The sequence below is a fragment of the Lichenostomus cassidix genome, chromosome Z, assembly GCF_008360975.1.
Source record: "Lichenostomus cassidix isolate B80296 chromosome Z, HeHo_3.0, whole genome shotgun sequence".
In the NCBI taxonomy this organism is placed as follows: domain Eukaryota; kingdom Metazoa; phylum Chordata; class Aves; order Passeriformes; family Meliphagidae; genus Lichenostomus; species Lichenostomus cassidix.
The window spans coordinates 28480373-28498663 of record NC_139511.1 but is presented as its reverse complement, the minus strand read 5'-3'; the positions used below and the strand labels follow the sequence as shown (position 1 = coordinate 28498663).

Below are 18291 nucleotides of genomic sequence, written 5' to 3'. Positions count from 1 at the left end.
CAGGTCCCTCAGGTCCCTCACTGTGACTGGTGCTGGTCAGCATCTTTGTCAGTGACATGGATAGTGGGACCAAAAGCACCCTCAGCAGGTTTGCCACTGACACCAAGCTGTGTGGGACAGTCAACACGTTGGAGAGAAGGGATGCCATCCAGAGGGACCTGGACAGGCTGGAGAGGGTCTCTGAAAACCACATAAAGCTCAACAAAGCAAATCACAAGGTCCTACACCAGGGTTGTGACAATCCCAAGCACAAATACAGGCTGGGTAGAGAAAGGAATTAGAGCAGCCCTAGAGAGAAGCACTTGGGGGTGCTGGCATATGAGAAGCTGGACATGATCTGTTAATGTGCACTTGCAGCCCAGAAGTCCAGCCAGGTCCTGGGCTGCATCCAAAGCAGCTTGGCCAGCAGGCTGAGGGAGGAGAGTCCAACCCTCTGCTTCACTCTGGTTAGACCCTACCAGGATTACTGTGTCCAGTTCTGGGGCCCCCACTATAAAAACAATATGGACCTCCTGGAGAGAGTCCAGCAGAGTGCCAGAAATATTAAAGGGCTGGAGGACCTCTTCTATGAAAACAGGCTGAGAAACCTGGGGTTGTTCAGCTTGGAGAGAATGCTGCTCAGAAAAGACCTAATAGCAGCCTTGAGCACCTAAAAGGTGCTGCAGATGGGCTTTTGACAAGGATATATAGTGATAGGGCAAGGGATAACAGCTTTAAACTGAAAGAAGGAAGGTTTAGATTAGATATCAAGAATTTCTTTACTGTGAGGGTGGTGAGGCACTGGAGCAGGTTTTCCAGAGAAGCTGTGGCTGCTCCATCCCTGGAAGTGTTCAGTGCCAGGTTGGATGGAGATCTGAGCAACCTGGTCTAGTAGGAGTCCCTGTCCATGGCAGAAGAGTTGGAACAAAATGGTCTTTAAGGTGCCTTCCAACCCAACCCCTTCTATGATTCTGTAATTCTATGAAAAGGGCTTGAATCAGACAAAGGACCAGCACCTCACCAAAGCTAAGCTGTAGCTTTAAAAGGCTCTTGAAACAAAGGCAAAACTTCACACGAACCATGGAGGCTAAGCCTTTGTGAAGGGACAAAGGAAGGGAGAAATAACCATTGTTGATACTGATTCACAGGGATGAACCTTGCAGTAGAGAATGCAAAGTTACCTTCCAACCCCCAGCATCACCTGGTTATTGTGTATAGACCTGCTCTGAGCAGGTTTAGACAACCAGTATTCAAAGCATTGGCAGTTGCCTGGAGCTTCTTGTATTATAGGACTCCCACTATCAGAACCAGGAGCTGCACTGGCATTAGCAGCAGCAGAGTATGTGTGAGGGAAAGCACCAGGAGAAAACAGGCAGCCTTACGGGCATATTTTAATCCCTGTAATTATGCAGACCTGGTAATGTAAAGGTCTACAAACAAATTCTGAAGCTTCATAAAACTGGGAATTTGGGACATTCCCTCAAGGATTTTTGTTTTTAAAACAAGTCTTTTGGCAGGGTCCAACATACATGATCCATTTCAATATATTTTCTCACTAATTATAGAGAGACTATGCCTAATTTCCCCAGAATAACAGCCTGAAATTTTTAAAGATAAGAGCCTGTCATAAATTCACTTAATTGCATTTTAATTAATTTTTATGTATTGCACTGGCTAAAGTATTTTTTTACATTAAATGCAGAATAATACATTAAATGCAGATTTTTGAAGGAAAGAAATACTTCACTCCAAGGAGAGCAACACAACATATGCACACACAACACTGCTGAGGAGTAACACTCTTAATCCTACAGGACTGGTGAACAATCAGGAGGGGCTCCAAGTTGTAGGGAGACTGAGGCCAAAGCCATGTCAACTCTCCTATGGACTGGGTTCCCAAGGAACATTTGGGAGATTTCTGAAAATCTGAAAGCATCCTGCACCAGGAAGTAGATGGAAGGAATGAGCAGGCAAGCAGTTTCTAGGATATTCTGCAATCCCAGTTCCCAGGAAAACTTTCAGCTGGGAACATATCAACAATAAAGAAGCAGCAGCTAGAAAGAGAAGAACATACTGCTGCTTGAAATATTCTTTGAGGAAAACCTTGTCATATTTCTTTTAAAAAGGCTCACATATATTCCTCCCTCACACCAAATTACTTGGCCATAGGAGATTTTATATATTATTCACCCAGAAATATTTATTCACTTATTACCGTATAAAACCATTACTCTTTCTAACTGGATTTGACTGAATAGAACTCCCCTCTTCCTTCAGTTGAAGGATTCTTCCATACTAAGTTTTCCATGGGTATTCTTCTAGTTAAATATAACAAAAAATTCTCTTCTTTCCCCAGCTACTTAAACCTATGCAATTACGCTATAGCCTAATTTTCTTGCATGGTCTCAGAAGACACACCCCTGTCAAAGAGATTCCAGTTAATTTCTGTGGGTTTTTAATTGAGCCTATTGGGGCTACATATGGGGCTTTTTATTTTCCTTTTATTTTTTTTTAAGGCATGTCTTTTTTTGGCATTAAAAAAATTAAAAATAAAGTTTCTGCAATTTTTTGTGAATCTTTGTATCTCTGTGTTGAAGCTAGCTAAGGTATAGCTGATCCTCAGCTACCTTCACAAATGATGATGTTTAGGCTCAAGCTAAAAAAAAAAAATTAATTACTTTAAGTAACATTAGCCTGAGCTGCTTTGATCTTTGCACTGGATATTACTTCAATCGCTGAATTAATCTTCTTTAAATTGCGATTTTTGTCCTTTAAAAGAATCTAACTTTTTGAGTGTGGCTGTGGGAATAAGAGAGACATATAGTACAGACTATGTCTTTTGAGGAATAATGCATTGCCTGCCTTTCTATGGGTGCTGAAAGAAAGTGGAGCTTCAGAATGAAAGATTATTGGGAAGATCACAGAATGAATAATCCTGTGAAGGCCTAGTTTCCCAGATTTAGCTGAATTCCAAGTCTCTGGGAGACTCAGCAATCTTCAAGGTGGTCCCAGTGCCAAGGATATGAGGTATGTGATTGGATGGATTTGTCTCAGCATTTAACGATGCATCACTGAGCCTTGGCCCACTAATATCCCTGATTTCACCTGATAATGAAAAAGCTGTCACCCTGATGCAGGTGTCTGATTCTAATACTTTAAAAAAATTCTGACCTGTGAGTTTGTTTAAAGACAATGTAGCTTCAGTTCTATTTCATTCACTTACATTCATATTTCTGCATATATAAATAAAATACACATTTTATCAGTATTTGAATTAAGCAATACACCTCACATGTTTCAATGGAGAAGTCTGCAACATGAATAACAACTTCAAACCCTGTTGTTTATAAGTTAGATTGAAATGAAAACAATTCAAATGGAATCAGATAAAACCAGACAGAAACACATAAAACTTGCCAACATATCTGATGCTACAGATACGCCAATGCTCCTGTAGTCCTTATTTATGAAAGAAATCCCTGTGATTTTAATGTCAGACCCTGTTTTAAAAAAATTACCTGGACTAAAATTCTGGGTTTTAAACTTCACTGCAGGTGATGGATGTACTGCTTCAAATAACTCTTCAACTTATCTAAAGAGTCTACTCATTACATCAATTTGTAAAAATTAAAGAGATACTACACTCTCAGATATTTGATTTTGATTGGCTAGAAAGTCATCATACCTGTTATCCAAAACTGAATCCAAACTTGCACAAGATACCAGTAAAGTAAGTCACATGATTAAGCAGGAAAGTAAGTGTATTTTTCAAAAATTAAATCAGTAATTTTTAACATCAAACACAGTGATGACTGACATTACTAAATCTGATAAAGGTGCTTGTCACAATTACATTAAACTTCTTATGTGTCTTTAAGATTAAAAAAATTTAGGACAAAGTTTGGAATACAGGATCCTGAGATTTCTGAACTCTGTATTTGGACCCCAAATCGGTGCAACATGAACACCTCTCATCCTTGCGGGAAGTAAAAACTCCAAAAATCAAGATAAATTAACAGCTGACAATTGAGTCTTCTGGGTAAATGGAATTTTGCCACTGACTTGGTGGAAGCATGGACAGACTAATGCTTATGTTTGGAAGTCAGAATGTGAATGAAACCAGAATGAGGTCAATAGCATTTCCATTCTCCTGTGTGAATTCTGTCCTTTTAAAACACTCTGTGAGGAATTAGTATATCAAGGGAAATAACAGATTGCCACAAAAAGAAACATGAACTCAGGTCTTCTGAATATTTCTTTTTCCAGTGAGAATTCATTAGGTGAGTCAGATAAAGTGTAGCCAAATGCAAAAAAATATACCTTTAAAAAATTGCTAAAATAAAGGTCAGTGATGACGGGAAATTCTGCAATCTTTTAAAAAGGAACAAGGCATTCCATAAGCTTATAGCAAACATAGCTTTGTCCCTGGAAGACTAATTTTAACTGCGTTTTAGTAATGAAATTTTTTATTCTTTTTTTTCAGGAGTATCTTGTATAGTGCTAGTACACAATTCCACAGCAAAGAGGATGTAATGGATAGCACCTCAACACATTGTTTGACAAGATAATCATCTTTCAGTTGGAAAAAAGTTTGATACAAATGACAGATAACACTCCTAAGTGGAACAACAAGGTTAAATGCTGTTTTGTGAAAATGTAAGCCAACTAATACTTGTATATTCTCTATTGGCAAAGAAACAGCCTTACTTCCTTTATTTATTCAAACAGATTAAGAGAACCAGTTCTCAAGGCACAATCAAAAAATTCAGATGAGTTACACTTAAAGTAAAACTTCCTTTTGGCACTGCTTCAGTTTAAGCCCACTTAACTTAGCTTTTCAGAAGACTTCTTTAAAGAATTGCACTAGGACAAAATTGTTTGCCCTGCACATATATTCAGAGACAGAGAGTTTAAAGAGTGGATGTGTTTACAGATTATTTCAAGACAAAACTTTTACTATGGCAAGTAAAGTACCTACTCAATTATATAAAAAGATTTCTTCAACTTTTAACATGAAGAAGAATTGGAGTCAATAGGATTACATACAAACAGAGGAAAAAATCATCCTTCTATACCACCTGGCTAGCCCAAGTCTATGCTAAACAGTTGTAACCTTTATTTTATTCTTTAGTATTTGACATCTGGACTCCACAACAAGTGTCACAGCTGTGTGTAACCATGGATTTTTTAAATGGTCCCTGCATCTAATTTGGGGAGGAGTAAGGAGAGGTTAGATAAGCAGTTATAATTATCCCAGTGTATGGGTTAATTATATTAATTCCTTGTGCAATAATTGTGTAATTCTTTGTGTAAATAAAACTTTTCTTCATAGGGAACAAGTTTGAAAACTTTAAAATCAAGACAAGATTTTTGCTATTGAGTGACACAAGTGGTGTAAGTCATGTTTTCAAGGCAGCAGACTGCTCCTGATAGGCAATGGCACAAGAGAATGCAGAAAAAGAAATCTCTGAAGTATCTTTGTAGCTGTAAAGGCTGTTTACTAATGCATTAGAACTATGATTTACCTGAGATTTTGGACTTTGTGCAAGTAGTGGTGGAAGCAGGTTTGTGCCTTTTTTAGATTTTGTAAAGCAAACAGGCTGCTTTAAATATTTGCAGAACACTCTGCAGTTACAGACGAATTTCTAGCCTGGGAATAGAATCAAGATTTTTGTTTTGAGGTGATGTTTGTCACTCTAGTGGGATGCTTGGCAAAAGAACAAACCAGTGTTGTCCTTAGCTACAGAAAGAAGTACACTCCCAGCTTAGTTTTGAGTGGTCCCTTATCTTGAAGTTTCTCTTTCTTTGTGTTTGACCAAGTTATTCCAAGAATTGAAGCAAGCTATCCTCTTTTTTGGAGACTTCTTAGAACTGTAAAATCTCAGATATGGGAATGACATTTGTTCTACTACGCACAGTTGTCTTTGTTTTCTATTTCTTAGTGCAAGAGTATTGCATGAAGGAGCTGTGAACAGAAGGAGAAAGCATAGGGTTGGAAGAAATGGAAGGAATTATAAATAAAGAAGAAATCCTTGTGTAAATTCTAATTGTTACCTTAGCTAGGGATTCCTTGTGCTACTTCCATTTCTGTCAGCAACCCATGTGGCTATTGTGTCTCCTCAGGAAGGAGCTAGTTAAGCAGTGCTGTTTCTCCTTAGAAAACAGTAGGGAGGACAGTCAGGCTCTGGCCAGAGCAAGAAGGCACAGCATTCCCTCACATGACAGAAGAACATGCCAAGAAGGTGGGAAGCATTACAGGATGGGCAGAATTAAGGAATTTAAGCAAGGTTTTATTCTTGGCAGCTCAAAATCCACAATAAAAGTACAGTTTAGTGAAAAATAATACTTTGGATTTGGTTGTTCTTTGAGGGGGCTGGGAGCAGAAGAGAAAGGAATTTGCCTCTACAGTATAGCTGAACTTAATATTGGGCTCAGCTCAGAATAGCTCTGCCCATCTCTTCTGTGCCTTGGTCTTCCCTCGCTTGTTAGTGATGCTGTGCAGTTGGCAGATGAACAGATGCTGTGAGAACTTCCCATCAGAGGAGAGGTTAGTGGTAGGAGGAATGTCTTCATGGGAATGAGCTATGACAAGTTTAAGAATAGGGCAGATGAATTAGTTCTTAAATTTGACATATGTTTTTAAAGAGAGACATGATGATGAAAGATAGGATAGTACTGTCCTACAGTACAGTCAGTAAATCTACCTTCTCTGGATTTTGTCTTTTGCTGTCTGCTTTCAAGTTTAGTAGACATGCTGATACAAATTTTACAATAATGTTAGCTGTTTTCTTTTAAAAGAAATTACATCTCTCTGTTGTGGTCACAAAAAAAAAAGGGAAGAAAAAAGGGAGAGTATGACTTGTAAAGGCCAGAAGCCTTCGGTAAGACCAACGCTGGTGTCACAGGCAGACTTGCTTTCTTGCTGCCCTGGATAGATGAAATGGACATTGCTACAAATAGACCTTTTCTTTTGTGAAAAGAGAAAGACATAATTTCTTTTAAAAGACAACAGCTAACATTTTTGTAAGATTTGTATCAACACATCTACTAAACTTGAAAGCAGTCAACAAAACACAAAATCCAGAGATGGAATATTTACTGACTGTTTTTCACTTATTAGAGTCCCACCTTCATCTGGTGAAATAATTATTTTATTTTTTTTTAATATCTTTTGCCTCATTTCTTGAATCACGTTTGATTTTATTTAATTTTATCCATTGGAGACCAAAGATGATTTTTAAAATTTCTTCCTGAATGTGCCTTTAGTACAAGTGTTGTGTGTGATTTCTGAGTGTCTCATAACAAACTAATTCTATTTCACAAAACCTGCAAGACTTGGGTGAAGAGTAGGGTAAATACAGTCAGAACATGCATGTTCTGGATATCCTGGCTAGGTTTGATATCCTTTCGGTGACTATTTCGGCAGCATAGCAGGGTGGTTATCATCATATCTGTTGTTCTGTCTTCGTGTATTTCATCATGGCTATTCAGAAAACAAAGTGCTAACAACTAGTAAACATTTTTAAAAACTTTGAAAGTCAAGTACCTGCTTCACATAGGAAATGCAGGCTTGAGAAGGAATTCAGTGTACTAGGAGGTCTTTCAATATCTGTATAGCAAAATAACTCTTTAAATTTCTCCCACCCCTATACTTAATTCACATATCTCCTGTAACTTCTGCAACAAGCAGTGCAAAGTCTGTCCTTTAATGTGCTATGCTTAGTGATTTCCCAGATCATGGTCTTTTCAGTACAAGGTAAAAAACTTTAAAAAACTTGTGAAAAGTTTTTGAGCATATAGCTAGTAAATACTGTTAATACAAAATCAAATTTCTTCAAGAAAGTTAGTGAAATAAAAAACTAAGCTTGTATTCGGTAGTAAATAAGTATCTGTTGGGATTTGATCTGGTAGAGTGCTATGCACCACTCATTTCCACAAGCTTCAATATCAGAATGAGCCCTGACATTCAGAGGAATTGAGCCAATACTTCATTTAGCAAAATACAACAAGCAGTTGTTTTTAAAAATAGTATTCACAAATTTTCGAGATAATCAGGAGGTAAAAATTACAGAGACTAAAATGTGGAAGATTTTTAAAACAGAGCAAATGAGCAGTGAATGCTTATGCTCTGAATGCATTTTAAAACTTCTTTAGAATCAGCAAAGAAAGAAAAAATAAAACCCATAAGGCTGGTATCTAATTTCAGTATTTATACTATTTTAAATAGACACAACATTATTGGCTACTAGTAAGATGCCGTTTTCTTGAATGCATGAACACAAACGGTGTGATTAGAAGTCTGTTGATGGAGACCTTATGACCACAAAATCTTGTTTTAATTAACTACTATTATCTAGGGGGGAAAAAAAATATTTCTCTCTTTTTACTGTGTTCATGTACATAGCCCATTTCAATATGTGAGAAAATTAATGAGAAAATTCCAATACATTGCAATTTTTTTAATATAAAATGCATGTCTAAAATTATTCTTTCATAGGTTTCATTCTTTAATCTTAGAATTTAAGAAATCAGATAGTGGTAACTCAATTTAAAAAAAACCAAAACTGAAACAACACCAAGTCAATGTTTTCCATAGATTTTCTCAAGTAGACCTCAAAAGAGAAGGTAGCTTCATACAAGCAAGAAAACAACCATGGGATTATTTTCAAAATCCACTTCGAGGTTAGCTTGCCCGGCAGTAGCTGTGTAGACACTCTCCAGTCTGATACTGTTTTAGGTGAATCTTCCAGTTACTGGGTGCAACAAATAATGCACTTCATTATTCTGGCTAAATTAGTCATGGTCAGATATTGGAGAACACTTACTGAGCACAAAAATCTTCTCATGTTTATAAACAGGACAGGGGAAAAAAAATCACATTTCTTCTGCTATTGTGTTGGTCTTGATGTGTTACCCCTCAAAGACCAGTTCAGCAGGTCTTCTCCAGCAATGACTGCCCAAGGAATCCTCCATCAGAAGTGACCAGTCCCTCTGGTTTTTATGTAGAGACCCCTGTTGCATCTTAGATTGGATTCAATATGTATCTAGCAGCTACACTACTTGTAGACCCCACAAACATATTCTTTAGGGGCTGCTCGGTTTTACCAGTTGTACAGAGGGGTGTCTTCTTTAACCTGTTCTGCATGAAGAAGAATAATTCCCATGAGCTATCCACTTTTATTGGCTAACCATGGTAAACCTTTCCTTTTTCCTATGATTCTGCTTCAGAATTGCCAATCTACTGCCTTTTAAAACTCCACATTAAAGAAGAGAAAATATAAGAAAAAGCACAATTCCCGCAACAATTTCTGTGTACTCAGCATTTCATCATTGATTCACCTAAACTCCCAAGAACAAGTTGTGTCTTTGCTGGCAGTGTCTGCAATGTAGGTTGTGGGATGAAGGGGAAGAAAGGCAGTACTGTAGTAGACATTAGACAGCCTTCTATGCAGTGAACTGAAAATGTCTGAGCTCAAAACTGAAAACCAAACTTTCTTGGTTTCACCTGAAGCAGGATTAAACCATACTTAAAAGTCAGAAATCCAGATCAACCCTGGTGAATTTGCAAATTTCTTTACAGTAAAGATGTTCTTGACACAGTAGGGAGCTTTACTTAATCAGTGTTTCTTAGACCTACTTAGGAACATGCTGCTCACAGCAAGCTATTTTAAGAACATTTTAAATTGCACAAACACATTTGCAAGACACCTGCCCCTGTAAGAAGTTACCCAGGAATAGTAATTAACACCTTTCTTTAAAGTTCAACAGAGAACTGCAGATAGATAGGGTCAGGAACAGAAAAATGAAACAGAAGAATAACAGAATAGTTGATTTCATAAGTAGATTAATTTTAAAAGTGCTTTTTGGAAAATCTCGAAGGAATTATGATGTGTTTTCAACTCTCCAACTCCTTTTGAGACAGAAAGATGTCTATATCTACTTTTTATTTGTTTGTAACCTGGTGTAGTTGTGGAAGTCCCAGCCTGTAAACTAGTAAATTGTTATTGTGACAACAGTCATATGGTGGGTAACACAAATATATTTCCCTAACTTTATGGCTAATATGAACTAATTATAATGCAAAGGTAAGGATGGATTTCGTACATCTCTCTGAGGACTGTAGTGCAGTAACTTTCCTTACAACTTCTGGACTTTCCAATGTTGAGTAATCAGTGTATGGTTTCTACACTGAGTAGAAAAAATGGGCTGAATAATTTGGACAACCGACAGCCTGTGAGCTGCAGAGCAATTTATACCTCATGTTGTTGCAGCTGATTTATTTTTCTAGATTTAGTGGTTCATTTGGTAAACTGGGGAGACCCAGCAGGTCAGTAGCTAGTGCCACTATGTGCCTGCAAGTCCTTTATATCTGCCTTACCCTGCAGTCCAAGTGAAACACACAGGGTAGAAATCACAAAAGGCTTAAACATTCTTAATAAATTACTGTGTTCTGTTTTTTTGCTCTATACGTATTTTGTTAGTTGCCATGACCAATTGATGAGAGAGAGGGCTTGTTTCATGTTTGTTACATATTTGTTACACGTTTGCTCAGACGCAGCTGAGCCTGTAGGTAAACGTCTCGCGGTGCAGTGAAATATAATCTTACACACCAAAGCCTTATCCCATGGCCATTCAGCATGTGCATCCTACACCATCACATACGAAGTGGAGTTTTCCTTTTAGGACAGCAGTAGAAAAGAAGTTATTGGTATAAACAGGACAACGTGGGCAACACTTCTGTTCATACAAATAAGTGTTCCCTGTTCTAAATATAAATAATGAAAATCAAGAGATTACAGCAAACCATGGGCTGCAAGTCCATAGTCTCTGACAACTTTTTGCTTAATTAGAGATGAAGGTGTCAGCAGCAGTCTGTATGAGAAATGTCTCAAACTCACTAGCACAGAATAATTACGAGCTCATAAAAAAAATTACTAAAGTAGTTCACAGATAAAAAACAAGCAAAAACTTTAAAATGTTGTATTGTTTATAAATTTTTGCTCAGTAAAAACATAGCCTTCAGAAATTTTTTCTACTATGGCTCAGCTCCAGTCATAGGAATGAACGGATCCAGTTAAATATTACGGAGGAGCAACTAGTGCGAATAAAAAAGAGCATGTTTGACAGTATCTGCAGAGAGAGATATTCCACAGACCTGCACAGGGATAAACATAACTAAGTATGTGATCAAAAAGCACATCTTACCAATGGCCAGCTGTAAAACGCAGTAGCTGCCCTATGAAAGCCTTTACCCTAAACCACACCTGTGCACCACGGCACAGTCTGCCTGTGGCTTTGTCCCTTTCCCCCCATTATTAGCGTGAGAGAAATTTGTTCTTTGATTCTTACCGTTCACTCCTTGAGCACATTCCTGCTAACACTTTACCTGTTCCGCGTTAGCGCAACTACTGTTTTGACAGGAAAGTGACTTTTAGTACTTCGACCCTCCGGCCGACGAGCCGAGCCACCCTGCCGCCCGGGGCCGCCGGCGGGAGGGAGCCGAGTGCCGCCGGCCGGGCAGAGCCGCGTCCCTCTCCGCGTCCCTGCGACCCGCCGGAGAAGCCGTTTCGGGAGGCACGGCCTGCTGCCGGCCCCGAGCCACTCTGGAGGCTGCGGGACACCCAACTCTCGATGCTCATCGCCTGCGACCACCGGTCTGGCGAGGGGCGCTCGGGTCCCTTCAGGCAGAGCTCGCTCGGGGCCGCCGCTCTGCCGGGGACACCGCGCTCCCCTTCCTCCAAACCGAGCCGGTCCCGGCGGGAAGACTCCCTGCCGAGGCTCGCCGCCGGCCGCGGGAAGGGAGCGTGCTCCCTCCCGCCAAGGCTTCGGGCTCCGCGCAGCCCCCAGCCCCCGCAGGGGACCACCAGGACCGACCTGCGGCAGCACAGCCTCCACCCACGGCTCCGCGGCGCGACCCCGTCCGTACCTGCAGTGGCGGACGGGAGAGCCGGGAGGGCTGCGGCTCGGCTCGGCTCGGCTCGGCTCGGCTCGGCGCTGCGGCGGCTGTCCCCGTGCCCGTCCCCGTGCCCGTGCCCGTCCCCGCCGCCGCACACCTGCCACTGCTGCCGCCGCTGCCGCGCAGGAGCGGCCGCCGCCGGCCCCGCGCACTGCCCGCGCCCGCGGGGGACACGCCTCGCCCTGCCGGGGCGGGGGAGCCGCGCTGGGCCGGGGCCAGCCCCGACGGCGGCCGCCTCGGCCTCCGTGCTCTACCGCCCCCGCTCCCCGCCCTCCGCGCCCCCTCGGGACCTGCTCCCGGCGCGGCCGGTCCCGCGGGCGCTGCGCTCGCCGTTCGCTCCTGCGCCGCGCCGCGCCCCAGGGGTTGCCCCCGAGCGCGGTGCACCGAGCCCCGGGACCTGCCGCGGGCTCCGCGGGGCAGCGGCGCCCGAGACCCCTTCTCCGGGAGCCAGCCTCCGACTGGCGGCCGGCTCCTGGCCGGGAGCGTGTCCCTCCCGCGGGTCCCGGCCGCAGACCCGCCCCTCGCCCCCGGAGCTCCGCCAGTCCCCGGCGGGACCCGCGCAGTGCGGGGCTGCCCGCCGATCGCTCGGGACCGCCAGCCGGGCAAAAGCCCCCGCAACCGGCGCTGGGGCCTCCGGGGCTGCATCCTGACGCGACAGCAGCCGACGACAGGGGAGAGCTGATCTCCTGGTGTGGGCTTACAGGCTGTTCACACAGGCCCTGTACACATCCAGATGCAAAGAAGTATGAATAACGTCCCCCATTTCAAAACCACGCATCCCAAACACCAGACTTCCAACGCTGAATGTTCAGCAGCTTTTGCCACTTTCTGTTTATTGTAGAGCAACCAGCAAGATATCGTAGCCTACGCAAAATGTCAACGCCACAGATACTTTCTACAGTTCTTAGTGTAGTGGGACAACTACATCTTAATTTTAACTTTTTTAAAACTCAAATTACTTACTTTTTGTATGCATAGAAAAAGTGTTGCTCATCTGACCTGACAGTACAGTTGGGAAACAGAATCAAACTTTTGGACCTAATTCTTTTGGCTGAAAAGAAACACCAAAATGTAAGATTTAAAGTAAAGTGGTGGTTAGATACAATTTTTAAAGTAATCCATGGGGTTGGTTGAGAATAAAGGAAGATAACATTGTGGCAGAGCAGGGAGATAGGTGGGTTTTATATCCTGTTATTCAGGGAAAGTGAATCCTCACGATTTCTCTCCAGTGGTGTTTTATTCATAATCTGAGGTTTTTGGCTAGCAGCTGCAACACAGAAAAGCTAAAAGGACATTTAAAGTGTGACCTGTAAAATAACATTTCCATATGAGATAGTCAACTCAGAACTTTTTTTCCAAGGAGTAGACAGGCATACACCATAGAGAAGCATGCTGCTAATTAAAAATTGTGCTAATTTCTAAATTTAACTACATTTACTTCCAGTACGTGCTTTTATAAAGCTATGACCAGGCAAATATATTTTTCTTTATTCCTGTTCTGGTTTGTACTCTTATCAAAAATCTTTGTATAGAGTAATTTTCTGTATTTCCTTCTGTGCACAGTTAATTGCAGAGCGCCATATTCTTTTATACTATGTTCTCATAGCAATTTGAAACATTCTTTTGAAATTAAAAAAGGCAATTGTAAACCCACAAAACTGACAGAGCAGCTATGAGATAAAATCTTCAGGTGCCTAGCTAAGAGGATTTTCAGTTATGCACATGTGGACTGCTTTTCCTTTATGCCTTCTGTAAGAGATGGCTCAACGCTGTTCCAGGAGAAAGTCTGCTTACTTGAGATAGCCATTAGTTCCCTGCTTTTTGCATTGCAAAACTGACTGTAGATTTTTTACCAACTGTAAGACTATGTCATTTTAATCACCTTTTGCTTGATGAGAGAGGAAAGCAGCATGTACTACAAAGGTAGTCCCTCAGTGATTTACTCCACAACTAAGCAAGGCTTGAACAGACGTCCCAGCACACGTGAAATTCCTTTTTGCCTGTGTCAGTGCATTACAACCCCGTTCATTTCTGGTGCTGGAAGCTGTTGCTCAGGTTTTTTCAGGGCATAGGCAATATTCACATGTGTTGAACAGGCTTTCCTTCCAATTGTGGTTAATACAGCCTAACTTTGGGAAAAAACACAGAAATTCCTTGATTTAAAAATAGCATTGGGAGACTAGTCTATAAATATATTGGCTGGAAATGCAGGGCTGCAACAAGACATGCAACTGTAATGTCTTTGGCAAAATCTTTTGAAATGGAGAAAAGGACCACCAAACCAGGCTGGATTATCAGAAGAGAAAAGCAACAACATCCACATAAAAAGGTTGAAAAATACGTGTATCAAGTTGCTTATATAAAATTTCCCAGAGAGTTGTGTATGCTTAGTGAATTAATATATATCAGAAAGAGGCTGCAGATTCCCTGGATTTATAAAGTATAATTTGTGTTACTTTAACACTGTTGTCCATGAATACTGTGATTCTAATGTCTAGTCCAGTCAAACCTAATCCTTACCCTGTGGTAAAGCTGGAACCATATCTGCTTGTTGATTTGCATGCTATGTGATGTGTAAGGGATTATAAAACACTTTGAAGATCATCAGCTAATTTTTTTAATACTTATTCTGATATTTCTGTTGGCCAGAAGTGCTTATTTTACTTCTGTTCTGTGTTTGTTTCAGAGGCTCATGAGAGCACAGCTTTCTCGCCTTTCTAATAATTTTAAGATATGTCTTAAATGAAATACCAACTAAATCTACACTCAGTTCTGTTGAGACTTTCTCCCCATCTGGCCAAACCTGAGAGCTTTCAGACTACTTAAAACTGTAGATGAAATGGGAAAGAACAGAAGAAATTACGAAGAAATTCTTAACTGTGAGGTGGTGAGACATCTGAACAGGCTGTCCAGGGAGGTTCTGGAAACCCCAAATCTGGCACTGTTCAAGGCCAGGTTGGATAAGGCCTTGGGCAACCTGGTCTAGTGGGAGGTGTGACTGCCCATGGCAGGGGAAGTTGAGAGTAGATGATCTTTAAGCTCCATCCCAACCCCTTTACATCCTGTGGTTCTATGAGTATACTAAAAGGATAACTGTCTTCTTGTGCTGAAAAACCTAGTATGACTTCAGGAAATGTCAATAAACTGAATGGTGTGTATGTCCACCTAATGTTTAAAGACGTAATTGTCCAAACCACATCATTTTTAGAAGAGCCTACAAATCCACTGACAGCAGCTTTTATCGTGATATACATTGTGGGGCTTGAAATACTGAACGTAGTTCCTTCTGCCTTTTTCTGTTGAACATTAAAGATCTAAAACCTAAATTCCAGGCTCTATGTTTGCTGAGTGTGTACTGACATGTTCTTCTTAGGCAAACTGGGAGTTTTTCACAATTCTGGCTCTTCCCATCAAGTTTGCAAAGTGAGAGTAGAGGTAAGGACCTCACTCAGAATTGGTGTATTCTAGCTATTACACCATGAACAAGGCAAACATAGAGGAGGTAGAAAAATTTCTTCAGTAGCTTTTCTGGCAATGTGTAAGTAGTTATTTTACCAACATATTATACAAAATGAACTTTTACTGTGGCTTTTTTATGCCTTCCTTGAAAGAGAGAGATCAGACCAGAATGATACAGAAAGCTTTTAAGTGGTTCAGCAGTGCCCTGACACTGCCATCTCTCCCAGTTTTTTCCCATACAGTCAGGACTGACTTCCCCTTAAAATTTGATAGAAAATATAGTATAATATTACTATAATATAATATAATATAATATAATATAATATATTAAAATATATTATATTGTGATTAAAATATATTTTCCTGTAAATTATCTGTTTGTCTGGAATAATTATTTAGTTTTATCAGAGAATCAAAAATTCATATTGGTTTAGAGTTTTACTTCTGTTTTTCAAGAGCATCTGTCTTCTTTTGCTCTGAAAATTCTACCACTTTTCTAGCCCGCTGTACTACTATTTTGAAGGATTTTGATAGTAGTAATATCTGGAAACTAAGAATTACTAAGAACTTTTCTTCATAATGAAAACACAGTGTTTCTTTAATCTTGTATGAGCTTTTTTAATCTAACCCCTTGATTTGGAGGGGGAAATGAAAAATGGCTTAAATTTTTAAAAGCCTTGGGTTAGCAAAAAAGGTGAGGGAGTCTGTATGTTTAGAATTCCAGTTTTATCGCAATTAACTTTTTTCTTGCACCTCCCTTTTTTCTGTTTATTGGGAAGAGTAGTAAGTGATAAAAAGTATGGTGTAGACAGAACAGTAGTAAAATGCAGAATCTCAACTCTATAAGAGAAACCCCAAGTTCTGTGGCAATGCCAGTCCAATTTGAGGCAATTGTAGGTGGTTTTGAGTGATAAGAAACAGCATGAGATACCCTGTCTGCCAGTTTCCCTATTCCTTTGCTCCAATACACCTCACTTCTCCACTACTTAACTCAGACTGCAGAGACTGCAAACATGCCAAAAAGAAGTGAGTTCAAGAAAATGTGAGTAACTTGCATGCTTACAGATTTTATCAGCAAATATAGAAGATGCATGCAGAGACCATGAAAGTGCTGCTTAACCCTGTACAGGCTGTTTTGGTAGACTATTTGTTTGGCTGTGGCTCTTTGATGCTCAATTGTCTTTCATTTCTAGGTAAAAGAGACATTGTTTGTGCAATTAATTAATTCACCTGTGAGACGAAGGCATGAATAGCAGATCTCAGCTAGCACCTCTCAATGACTAGTTGGTTAATGGTATCAGTGACAATATTGAAATAGTGAGAATTTGAACTGAATCTCCTGCCAGCCTGCAGAGTGGCAGGTAATCTCTCACAGGTTGCTTTTCAATAATACTGGTGTGCCTCTGACGGCTTCACATTGAACTTACTAACAAAAAGCAGTTTGCTGCTGCTCTTCTGCCTCCCTTTAAATGTGTGTAAGGCAGTTCTCATGTCAGCAGATAAGCACCATTTGGCCTGGGTACCACATTTTGCATGGCAGAAGACGTGCAGGGAAGCTTTTCCTTTCTTTTTTACTGGGTACCTTAAATGGAGAAAATTTGTAGTGCTTTAAAGTATAACAAGGCGTAGAAAGCCACATGGGTAAAATAACAGCAGTTACTCAAAATGAAGATATTTCCTTCATGTAGAAAATAAAATCCTCAAAGAAAACTCTCCAGACTTAATTAACAGCCTGTTGAATGTAGAATTCTGCCTCTTTGAAGTGCTGCAGCATTTAGTACTTGTTTGGTTTACTCTGCTTTACATTAAAAGGGGAAGGACTTCGGTGAGGTCAAAAGCAGGACTTTTGACTTCTCAGCTACTAGCTGATTCTTCTTAAGAGTTTAAACCCCTCATAAATATATACTTTATTATACTGCTACAGAAGCATTATGAGCTACTGCAGATGTGTCTAATTTAGTAACAGTGTGTTTGAGGCTGGCCGCTACATAGGAAATTCTCCCACAAACCAAGACTAGAATATGTATTAGCTTCCTTACACACTTCCTTACACAGTTCAGTGAGGAACTTGTGGGTTACTCTTTCCACAAGCTTACTTAAATTATAAAAGCTCCATTTCTGTGCTCTCTCTTTTTTTTTTTCAGACCATAATTTGATAAATTTTTTGTGCTTTGCTTGCAGAATAGATAAATAAGTTACAGCACATTTTATCATAGAAGAAAGATACATGACAGATAACATGAAAGAAAAATATAACATGTATATGTTTGTAAATATCTGTTCATAGGGACTTGACATAAATAGATATCAAAGTGAACTACTGGGCTGATAATCAAACAGATCCATTCACATAAGTTTTCATTATCCACGTCTCTGCAAAATTATGGTATCAGTTTTCTGCAGCTTTGAAAAATTAAGTTGCTGTAAGCTCCAGTGCCCTTAGTTTGAAGGCAGAAATCAGAAGGAACACGAGGATTAGCTGCAGTAGTTTTCACCTACAAAGTGCTAGGTAACTGACATTAGGTATGGCCTCATTTTACTGGTGAGGAAGCTTAGGATCAGACAACACAGGTAATTTGTGTGAGGACATGCAGGGTCATAAAAATGCCTCTTCTGTTTTCTATGCGAAAACAGAGATCCCAAGAGCCTTGCTGTCTTAAGGGACAGAAGTTTTGCAGTGGGGTGAGTCAGGGTGTGGCTTTCACAGCTGCTGGGCACTTGTCCCTGCAGTGAACCACCACTGAAAATGAGCAAGAGGATAAGAGTAATAACTGGGCAAAGCTGTTAGGTCAGTGATTTTGGTATTGTATGGAACTGAAACTGAAAGTTAGAAACAGTGTCCCTTACCTGAGTGACATTGGTGTGTGGGTTACAAACACACAGAGGCAGTTTCAGAA

At 40.4% G+C, this 18291-nt stretch overlaps 1 long non-coding RNA gene across 1 annotated transcript in view; it reads right to left on the bottom strand.

Moving 5' to 3' along the window:
* LOC146424593 (uncharacterized) overlaps window positions 1-12066 on the bottom strand; it is a 29872-nt gene extending 17806 nt beyond the window's left edge. The window contains exon 1 of the long non-coding RNA XR_014846791.1: window positions 11906-12066. This is a non-coding gene — a long non-coding RNA (uncharacterized LOC146424593). The remainder of the gene's footprint in view (window positions 1-11905) is intronic.
* Window positions 12067-18291: the final 6225 nt, after the last annotated feature.